Source organism: Onychomys torridus, unplaced genomic scaffold (assembly GCF_903995425.1).
Source record: "Onychomys torridus unplaced genomic scaffold, mOncTor1.1, whole genome shotgun sequence".
Classification (NCBI taxonomy): Eukaryota; Metazoa; Chordata; class Mammalia; order Rodentia; family Cricetidae; genus Onychomys; species Onychomys torridus.
Window position 1 is genome coordinate 8,512 of NW_023411344.1, and position 11,489 is coordinate 20,000.

The window sequence follows — 11,489 nt, forward strand, 5'->3', positions numbered from 1 at the left end:
TCTTAAGTCAGGATGTGTCTATGGTAGAAATTTCCAACAAAGAAAATACTTTCCTTCACAGAGTTTACATTTTCATTCTTGTATGATAGGCAGACAGTAAGCAACATGGGTGAGAAAAATCACCCATGGAGACAAATGCTGTGGAGCATCCTACATCCTTCATCCAAAATACTGGAAACCAGAAATGTTTCACGGGTTGCTTTTTTGTTTTTCAGATGTTTGGATATTTGCGTATACATAATATTATATCTTAGGTAGGAATGGGATGCAACTATAAGCAGGAAATTTGTCAATAGACGCTGTACACCCTGTCTGTCCTATCCAGTTGATAACATTATTGTCTCACCTGATTGTGGTGATCTGGCCCAGGTTGAGTTCATAGTTGTTGACTTGAGCAATAAAGATGGCTGCCAAGGCCTGGTAGATTGGTGCTATCCATGTTGACATTGGCCCCCTCAGGCAGCATGAATCTGATGATTTGGCAGTCCATAGCCACACCCTCCTCCAGGCATTGGAAAGTGATAGGGAGGGTTGCAGAGCTGGGGGAAGAGAACTCTGGAGGCTGAGAATAGCGAGTTGAAAGATGGGGATAGGGCAGTAGCAGCAAGAGACCAAAGGAGGGCTTCCCTCTAGCACATACAGAAGAGGTTGGAATTTGAGCAAGGAGTAGAAAGTGGGAATGACAGTTGTGCATGGGGAAGTGGGACTCCTGATGCAGAGAGAAGTCAGTGGTAGACATTCCCAGAGGAATGTCTCTTGACCCATTCACACCAAGAGTTTATGACACAGTCCAGTTCAGATGGCTGACCTCCCACACCAAAGTCCAAAAATGATGGCTAACTTCAATTGTTAACAACTGAACCAGAAATTACCTAACAAGGGAGTCTCCACAGGTTACTATGTTTGGTCATCCTATGGGAATTATCTTTGGGAGATTGTCTTAACTAATTCATATGAGAAGACCCAGCCCACTATGGGTGGTGCTATTCCCTAGGCAGAAGGTCATGTAATATTTAACAGTGGAGAAACCAAGCTGAGCATAAACAAGCAACCAGCAAGCATGCATTTATTCTCTGTGTCTGAGTGTGATGTGACTACCAGTCTCAAGTTCCTGTTTTGATTTCCACACAGTAGTGGGCTATAACCTGGAATTGGAATCCAAATAAATCCCTTCCGCACTCTCTAAATTGCCCTTTATCATGGTATTTTATCACAGCAACAGAAATGGAAGCAGAACAGTAAAAGACAGAGTGTTTGTCTGCACAAGGATCAACCCCATCTACAGGACCCTTAGGTTTCTCCCCAACCACTTCACAGAGTGTACTTTCATTTGACTGACAACTTTAGTAGAAAGAGTAGGCATCTCATTTGGGGTCAGTTTGTCTGCAAGAACGGTCCCCTGTGTCGTCAGCTTTATGCCAAGAAACTTAAAGTTTGGACTCAAATCTTTGGCCCTGGAACTAGACATTGACTACTGCAAAGCACTCAACTCTACTTCAACCTTTCCCAAGTATCAGAAACAGCACTGGAGGTAGGAGTGGGGGCTGACTAGTTCCACAATGATCAGATTGATTTAATTCTGGATACAATAGTATCAGTCCTATTTAGGAAGAGATCAAAGATCAAAAGGTACATTCTTCAATGAGGACAATAAAAATATTTTCTCTTATCTGTTTGGATCTTGGGATATTTTGTCAAGCTGTTTTGAATTTGGATGATGAGATATAAGGATCACTTTAGTAACCCCATAAAAGCACAAACAGGAGAGGAATGCCTAAGAAGCCAAGACTCTGAGCCTGTATTACTCACCCAGTACCATCATAAACTCAGAACTGGCATCTGTCTCTTGCTGTGGATATCATTCTGTAAAAATAAAATGCTGATTGGCCAGTAGCCAGGCAGGAAGTATAGGTGGGATAAGCAGAGAAGAGAATTCTGGAAAGTGGAAGGTGGAGAGAGAGACATGGTGAGCTACCGCCATGACAAGGAAGAAATAGGGTACTGAAAAGTATAGATGAATAGAAATAGGTTAATTTAAGATAGAAGAAGTAGATAACAAGAAGCCTGCCATGGCCATAGAGTTTGTAAACAATATAAGTTTCTGTATGTTTACTTGGTTGGGTCTGAGCCACTGTGGGACTGGCGGGTAAGAGAGATTTGTCCTGACTGTGGGCCAGGCAGGAAAACTCCAACTACAAATGGTGCCCAATGTGTTGGCAAGAGTTTCTACCTAAAACCTGAGAGTAAAGATTCTAAAACAGTGCTAAAAACAGCTTCCTACTTGTCTCTCTCAAGTTAGCAGCAGCCTGCTGGTTTGAGCTACTATGGTGGGTTCCTGGCTTGTGCATCTGACCTGCAGTGTGGCAGGAATGAGGAATCTACAAGTGGCACTTTACTCTGCTGCATGGTAGATTTAGCCTTTGCCAGTTAAAAAAAAAGTTTCTGGGCCATGCACTGCTTTGATAGAACTTCTTCTGACAGTTGATGGTACACATGGCTCCAGACCAAGAGCTGGCAGTAAACTGTACCACCGCCATGTTGGGAAGCTAAGGTGGGCGAAGCCAGCAGCCACAGCAGTGTTTCAATCTTACAAAGATGGATATTACACAGAGAATCTGGTTTGTGTTGTCTTTGGGATTTTTAACTACAGTAAAAGATTTGATCCTAAAAGCTGTTGAATTAAATAAATATGTAAATTTTAAAGGTAACTTGACTTCAAAATATGGATATAAGGATATGTTGCTTTGGAAAAGAGTCTCTGCTTTTGTTTCCACAGAAAGTTAGAGGCTATGGTTTGTTCCATATTAAGATATATCAGGTTTGATCAGCCAAGACCACCTGAAAGGTCTCCAATGACACCATGGCCGAGATGATCCAACATCCAGAATGGTTTCAAGGCAACTGGCTCAGAGGTTCACGCTCATGGACTACTCTATAATCCTAAAATTTTCTTTATGTCCCCATAAGATACAGCGCCCCCCTCCAGCAGGAAGTAGTAAGAGAAACTATGCCCAATTTCTCAAAATTATCAAGCTGGCTTTGGAGATGGAATTGGCTCACTCCTTTTCTAAACCCAGACATATTGCTAAAAGAAAAGGTTAAGAGATTTTTATGTCCCAAATTAGAAGAGCCCTCTGATGTGAGACAGAAAAAAAAACCCAGTATTTTTATTTAAAGCAGGTTGATTATAAATGCAATCTCTTTCTAAAGAAGAAAAGGGGATATGATATAGATATAATAGGATGAAAGAGTAGATTAAGGAACTTACTTCTAAAGAGCAACAACTTGTTTAAAATGTTTTACATTGGTATAGATTTTAGTCTATTGATACAAACTTAAAGTTAATTTTGTTATACTATGTGTATATTTCTATTCGTGTTTAAGGTATTATGTTTGTATAGCTCATTTTAAATTATAATGGATAATTAAAATAGATTAATAATTAGTCATCTATGATAATCATACTTGTAGCCATGTTAGTTAAGTCTTCTAGGTATACATAGAGATCTTTCAGATAGATAGGTAATCTTCAAATACTTCAAAGACGTACAGAATATGGCATTTAAGATATTTTTAAAATTTAGACTTTCTGGACAGTGAGACATGTCTGCTCCTGGCAGCACTGATTTACTTGAGAGAGGAGTATGGGCATTGAAGACACATCATATCTTATCTTCACCTTGGCAAAATAGCCATTTGGGTAAGAAACTATTCTTGCCTGGACTGCTTGATCGACTGGACATGCAGGACCCATAGAAAGGTGACCACTGAACTTTGCTTGACAAAATGGTCCTTTAGGTTCCTGCTTCACAGAGGAAACTGCCAGACATTCTACAGGACACTGAGAAAATTGACCAAGAGACTCTAGCCCTGTGGACTGAAGACAAATGCCCCAACTTTACAAAGGAAATAACTACAGTCTCTCCTCCTTATAAACTAGAGAAACAAAAGAGACAAGGAGGTTATGAGAGTCCCCACATGACAAAGACTACATCACCAAGTATAGGCCACCTGTAGAGAGTTTCAAGAGTCCCTCAATACTATTGTACAATCAGAAGAGGTATATGAGGAGGTGGAGAGAAGGGTACCTAAAGGAACCTATGAAAGATGAAGAATGGACTCAGGGAGAGTTCAGGTAAAGTCCACACCTGGAAGAGGTATCCATGGCTGTTATGAGAGCTTGTAGCATGTCCGCAATGAATGGGAAGAGGTACCAATGGGTGATGAGAAAGTAGATGAGGGGCAAAACACCACCAGCATGGAGCAACAAGCCAACGAAGACAGAGTATACATGCCCAGCTGAATTCCAAGGACAGCCATATCTTCCATTTCCAGATTTTTCCCAGGACTCAGGAACAGAATGCCCACAGGTGTATACCTGAGCAGGGCACATATGTGTTAGGGTGAGCTTCCTCACATGTCTGGAGCTGACCTTCGCCAAACTTTGCCCATATAGTGCCCTGGAGGCAGACAGTTCCTACTATGAAACCCTAATGCTACCCCAACATTTCCTGAGCATCAAAGCCAGCAATGGGACACAGGGGAAATGGCTCTCTGGTTAGGAGTACTTGCTGTTCAATGATGCCCCCAAAGACTCATATGTTGAAGGCCAGTGTTCTCAGCTGGGGCCTGTGGAAGATGACAGTTCATGAGAGTTCTATCCTCTGCTGTGGGTTATCCATTGATGGAGTCATAGCTGAATGAGCTATTGCCAGTAAACTATAAGAATGGCCTACTAAAAGACAGTAGTAGGTCACTACGGAGTTACCCTTGAGGGACATGACTTCTTCCCAGGCTTTCCCTCTCTTCCTCTCTTTTTCCAAGATGTAGTGAAGGTAGCAGCTGCATTGGCTATGTCCATTCACCATCATTGCCCAAAGGCAACAGAGCCAGCCAACCATGCACTGTTTCCTGCAAATATGTGAGGTAAAATAAACCTTTCCTCCTTTAAATTGTTTTTCTGGGCATTTTGTCATAGCAACAGAAAGTTAACAAATACAATTGGAGTCAATGAATGTATCAACCTCACACTGGTCACCCACTGCTCATCTGATAGGCAGAAAAGTTTCTACAACACCACAGCATTCAGCCTTCTGGTGTCTTCATCTCATTCCCTCATTCAGGCCCCTTCCAGCTCAACTCCAAATGAGTATTCCCTTCAGAATTCTTTCCTTAGGCATTACTAAGTGTGGCAGTTTGAATAAAAATGGAACCCCTAGGCTCATAGGGAGAGATACTATTAGGAGGTGTGGCCTCATTGGACAAGGTGTGGTCTTGTTGATGGAAGTGTGGCATTGGGGACAGGCTTTGATGTTTCAGATGCTCAAGCCAGGTCCAATGTGTTTCTCTCTTCCTGTTGCCTGCAGGTGCAGATGTAGAGATCTTAGCTCCTTCTCCAGTACCATGCCTGCTTGCATGCCACCACACTTCCTACCATGACATTACAGAACTAAATCACTGAACTGTAAACCAGCCTTAATTAAACGTTTTCCTTTATAAAAGTTGCCATGGTCATGGTGTCTCTTCATAGCAATAGAAACCCTAACCAAGACACTAAGACATTCCCTATCTCTGCCCTTCTAAATTTCCATAAATTGCTCCCTGTGCTAGTTAGTTTGTAGTATCAACATGACACAGTCTAATATCACCTGAGAAAACAGTTTCAATGAGAAATTATCTAGATCAGGTTGGCCTGCGGGCGTGTGCTTGGGAGACTGTTTTAATTGCAAATTGTTGTAGAGACAGCCTACTATGAGCCTCACCCTTTAATGGGATTGGCCCTGGCCTGTGTAAGAATAGAGGAAGCTGGCTGAAACTAAGCAAGCAAGCAAGCAAGCAAGCAGGGATTCATGTGCTGATTCTACTCTTCACTGTAATGTGATGGTTTAAGTCCCTGTCTTGTCTTCTCTATAATAGTAGACTGTAACCTAGAAATGAGAGGCTATAAATAACCCTTTGCTCTTTATGTCAGGATTTTACCACAGCAACCAACATGAACCTAGATTCCTCCTTGTCCAGTCACTCGGCATTTCTCAGGCTCTGCCAGTTCTCTCCCTTGTTGGTGATCTACCTCTCTCCTCTTCACATTCAGTTGTGTTCTTCCTCTCCTTTCAAGCCCAGCTGCATGGCTCACTCCTCATCTTCCCAGGCATCATCCACTGCATATGGGTCCATCCACCACTGCTGGAAATTTACTACAGCACCTATGGCTTTGTGTTACACATAGTTGTCAACATCTGTTTCCCCCTGGATTTTACAAACTTCTTCAAGATAAAGTATGACTTCAGTGTATCACTGTGTCTCAAGCCTGGGAAACTGCCTGCTAGATGAATAAGCTAGTGAAAGTGTGAAAGAATTTTGAAAAAAAAACAATGGAAAAAGGGTACACAGGTCTGGGAAGATGGCTAAGTGGTTAAAACTTTTATCATGTAAGCATGAGGACCAGAGTTTGGACCCTCCAAAACCTGTGTAACGGTTGGTAGGCATTGCAGCAAGCCTGTATTTCCAACCTCAGATTGTGAAGTCAGGTTATCCCACAGAGCAATTTGGCTAGCAAAAGGAGCCATTTCCTTGAGCTCCAGGTTTGACTGAGAGATCCTTTGTTAATGAATAAGAGCTATGGAAAACAAGCCCGAATTAAATGTTTTCTTTTATAAGAGTTGCTATGGTATAAGTGCTTTGGAAACTGATTCCCAACACCCCCTTGGGCCACCATACACATACTCACCCCAACTCATGCAAAAATAACATACCTTCACAAACACATCACACCATACTCAAATGTAGAAAGGAAAATAAAAGAGGGAATGAGTAAGTATGAAAGTGAAGAGATAAATGGAATATCTGAGGGAGGAAATGAGAGACGAGCAAATGCATACATAAATCAACAGGTTTGGAGGTGAATCCAAGTGTGCTGGTTTGAGTGAGTAAATAAACAAATGCAGTCAATGTCTTAACTAATGGGCTTAATAATACAACTCAGTGTCACAGTAATTGCCTACCTTACTCAAGGCCCTAGGTTCGATCCTCTGTAACATGAAAAAAATATTGTTATTTAGAAAACTGAAGGTATATCTCAATGATAGAGTGATTGATTATCTAATACACATAAGGACTTGGTTCAACCCTAGTGCTTAAAAATAATTATGGGGGCCAGAAGGATGGCTCCCCTGGGAAAGACAAGTTCTGCCAAGCTTGATGGCCTCATTTGGATCCTGAAATCCACATGGTAGCAATAGAGAACTAACTCTCACAACTTTATCCTCTGTCTCCACTTGCATGCTTTGTTATGGATATTCATACACATATTCTCAGACACAATAGATAGATAGATAGATAGATAGATAGATAGATAGATAGACAGATAGATAGACAGACAGGCAGACAGATAGATGTAATACTGTAATAATGTGAAGTACTTTAACTAATGAACAGATTTATCAGTGAATACATACATGAAGAAATGAGTTAACTGATAAATAGAAAATAAGATTAAAAGAAGCTAAGTGGGACAATGCTAGAAAAATGAGAATGAATGAGTGATTAAAAGAAAAAGATAAGTAAATTAATGAAAGAGTAAGTCACTGTATTGAATCATTGCAGAAAAGGATGAGGAAGTAATTTAGTGAGTTCATGAGTGAATTAACAAACACAGAAATATGGTGGTGCATGCCTGTAATCCCACTAATCAGGAGGCTGATAAAAAGGCTGGCAGGTTCCAGACAATCCTGGGCTACACAGGAAGACCTGTTTCAAATATGGAGCAATGAGCTCACAGCAACAGGAGTTGTCTGCACAAACTGACACAGGATCAAGCCAGTCAATATTCCAACATGGAGTTAGGAGAGACTCATAAGCCCCACTCCTTGCTGAGAAAATCTTTAGACAGTTAATGGCTGCTGGGGAATGGAGAGTCAAATTTCTTCATAGATGTGGCATCTTGAAGGTTGCCCAAATCAGTGGCTGTACCCTCATCCATGTTCATACAGACAGTTCTAATGGTAATCAATGGAAGCTATCTACAAACACATGCCTATGAGGATATAAAGTTAGAAGGGGAACATGAGAGTCTGAGAGAAGTTGAGGGGGAATGGGAATATGGGTATTATCAAACTACTTTCTATACATGTATGAAATTATCTAAGAATACATTTTTATTACATAAAAATGGGGGGAAAGTTGGTGACCCAATGTGTGGGAGAATGAGCATCAATGAATGAATGAATGAATGAATCACAGAGTGAATGCACAAACGAGTGAGTGAGAAAAGAGATTAATGTGGTTATGAACCGCTGACTAAATCACTACAGGAAGATATGAATGAACCGATGAGTTAAGGATTAAATTAACTAACACACAGATGAATGACTGGCCAGATGTCTCCAATAGTCCCATCAGCCTGGTCAACTTCACCCCCAGGAACCACCACCACTGCCCACCCAGGCACAGGCACCCACCCACTCCTCACCAGATGATGATGCCCACCAGCCTTATAATAGCCTCACTGTGGCTGTCAAAAGAAGTCCCTCAGGACATGGCCTTTGTGCTTCATGCCACCAATGACCAGTGCAAAGGCCACAGAGAAGACCACAAGGCCCAAGGCATTGATGCCACTGGCTGAACCAGGCACAGGCACAGTCTCTTCAAAGCTTATCACCTCCTGCAGGGTACCCAAGGCCAGGGTGACATTTTCCAGGTTGCTGGTTTCATTCTCCACTTAGGATGAGGGAGACATGAAGGCCCCCATCTCTGACCTATTCTGTGTCCTTACAATCATCCTAGTTACCACTAGGGTGCAGTACTGCATCTCAAACTGAAATGCGTAGAATTTGAGATCAGATTCAGTATGGTGGTTAACTCCCTTGTAAATATCCCTAAATAAAACAAAATAAATACCAGGATCTAGGCATGTGAGGTCCTGTGTTCCATACTTGGCATTTGCATGAATGCGCGCGCACACACACACACACACACACACACACACACACACACACACAAACTCACGCACATACTATAATTTCTCTTAAAACCCAGGAAGCACATGGTTGGATATGTATCCAAGGAAGTGAATTAAATAACTCAAAGAAATACAACATGAGCTAACCCAAAATCCAAATCTGTGGCAGACAAGATGGCTCAGCGAGTGAAGGGGCTTTCGGCCAAGGCCAATAAACTAAGTCTGATTGCAGGCCCCACATGGTAGAAGTGGAGAGCTGACTCTACAACTTGTCCTCTGCTCCACACATGTGCTCCATGGCATGTACCCATCTATACATAATCCCACACACATAAAGTAAATAAAAGGCAATAAAAACAATCCAATAACCAAAACTGCAGCAAAACTGATTTGTGTGTGTGTGTGTGTGTGTGTGTGTGTGTGCTTCTTTAATTGAAATGATTTGTCCATTTCACTATATATGTATTTCACATATATTTTATGTATTTTATAGATCAGGTGGACCTGTGGCATGACTGGGGGAGTTTTCCAGATTACATTGATTGAAAGAGGAAGGCCATTCATTGTGTGTAGCACCATTCCCTAGGCAAGGGATTCTATACTGTATTCAGTGTAGAGATGGAACTTGATATAAACAAGCATGTGTCCATTTATTTTCTCTCTGCTTTTGGTTGTGGATGGGTTATGATGAACTGCTTCAAGTTCCTATGTTGACTTCCCTGAATGGTGGACTCTAACCTGGAACTGTGAGCCAAAATAAACCCTTTCTCCCCTAAGTTGCTTTTTTGTCAAGTATTTTATTGTAACAACATAAATGAAACCATGGCAACAGCCATGCCCACTTGCTGACGTATTGCCTATACATGTTCTTCTACTTCAGCATCAGAACTGCACCATTGTAATGAAGACCTGATGGCCCTGAAGGGAAAACATTTACTATCTAGAAGAAAAGGTGCTATATAACCCATCCACAGCTCCTTCCCTTCCTTCACCCTCCATCCTGGCAGCTCCAACCCACTCACCTCCTACATGTTCACCCACATTCCATCTATCATCTACCCCAGCTGTCTCCCCTAACCCTCCACAGCCTTTCTTTCCCCTTTGGATACCCCAGAGGAGGATGTAACTTTACCTCCAAGAACAAGTACAAGGAATTTATTGGGCTTCATGGATCCTGTGACAGCAAGATTGAAGCAAGATCTGGCCACAGCTTGAGTTGTTGAGTTGGGAAAGGGTGGGTGGAGAAGCCTTGGCTCTTTTCTCAAGTGTGGGCTTGGAATGGGTACTGGAGATGCACAGTGGCTTGGAGTCTCATCTGTGCCAAGGCTGGAGACGATAAGGGGGAGCACCAGCATCTGCAGCATCCTCATGAGCAGCTCACCAGGAAGAGAGAAGTACTTGATCTGGTGGTATGAAAGCTGGTATGAGTGCAAGGCAAATGCCAGGGTGACCACTAGAGCCAGAAAGGAAGGGCTCATGGAATGAACTATGAATCTCAAACTCAAGCAGTGTCCACCCATCTCTTAGAGAATATAGTAGGGTGAGCAGTGACTATTCTATAAGGTGCATTTGTGTACACGGGGATTTCATGGATTTGTGTGTGCATGGGTATATTTGTGCATTGGTATGTGTCTGTTTGCTTGTGAATATACAGATGTGGGTATTTGTGAGTGAGTGGGAATGTACAAGAAGATGTATATACATGTATGTATGTGCGTGTGTGTGTGTGTGTGTGTGTGTAAGTATGTGTACATTTGTGTGAGCATGGATATATATGTGCATGACATGCATTTGTGTGTGCATAGATGTGTGTGTCAATTCATATGCACATAGGCTCATATACAATGATATGCACATGCATTTCTTGGGTGTGTCTATAAGTGTGACTGTTGTGTCTGTGTTACCACTTTCTTAATGTTTTTTAATATTATGCATACAGTGTTATCCTGTGGGCCAGAAGAAGCTACTTGACCTCATAACAGATGGTTGTGAGCCATTATGTGGGAATTGAACTCAGGACCTCTGGAAGAACAACCAGTGCTCTTAACCACCGAGTCATCTCTCCAGCCCTATGTTATCACTTTCAAATATGGAAGTACATATGCAATTGGACTTCTAAGCATGTAGATGTAAATGCATAGATGAGTGTGTGTGTGTGTGTGTGTGTGTGTGTGTGTGTGTGTGTATGTTTGAAAGTATTAAGGAAGTCTAACACAGCTGGCTGTGGTATCCTTGGAATCCACACTGCTGAGTTAATAAAGTACACATAGAAATATTTAGGGGAAAAATTATCTGTTGAAAGTGGAAGGGGGGCTATTTGTGGAGAGAAAAGGGACCAACAGTGGGTGACTATGTAAGAGGGGTTGTAGGACCTTTAAACCATACCGTCACCACTAGGGCCAACTCTACTTTGTTGCACAGGCAGGATACACGGGCCATTCACCTTAGTGCTATGGCTGGTGAGGGGCAGACAGCTCTCATGACCTCAGGGTCAGCTCTCCCCACTGCCATAGACAGTGAGAGGAAGTTGGGA

At 42.1% G+C, this 11,489-nt stretch overlaps 1 pseudogene; it reads right to left on the minus strand.

The window, feature by feature from the left end:
* Nucleotides 1–346: 346 nt before the first annotated feature.
* On the minus strand, nucleotides 347–10,476 carry LOC118575112 (annotated as a pseudogene).
* Nucleotides 10,477–11,489: the final 1,013 nt, after the last annotated feature.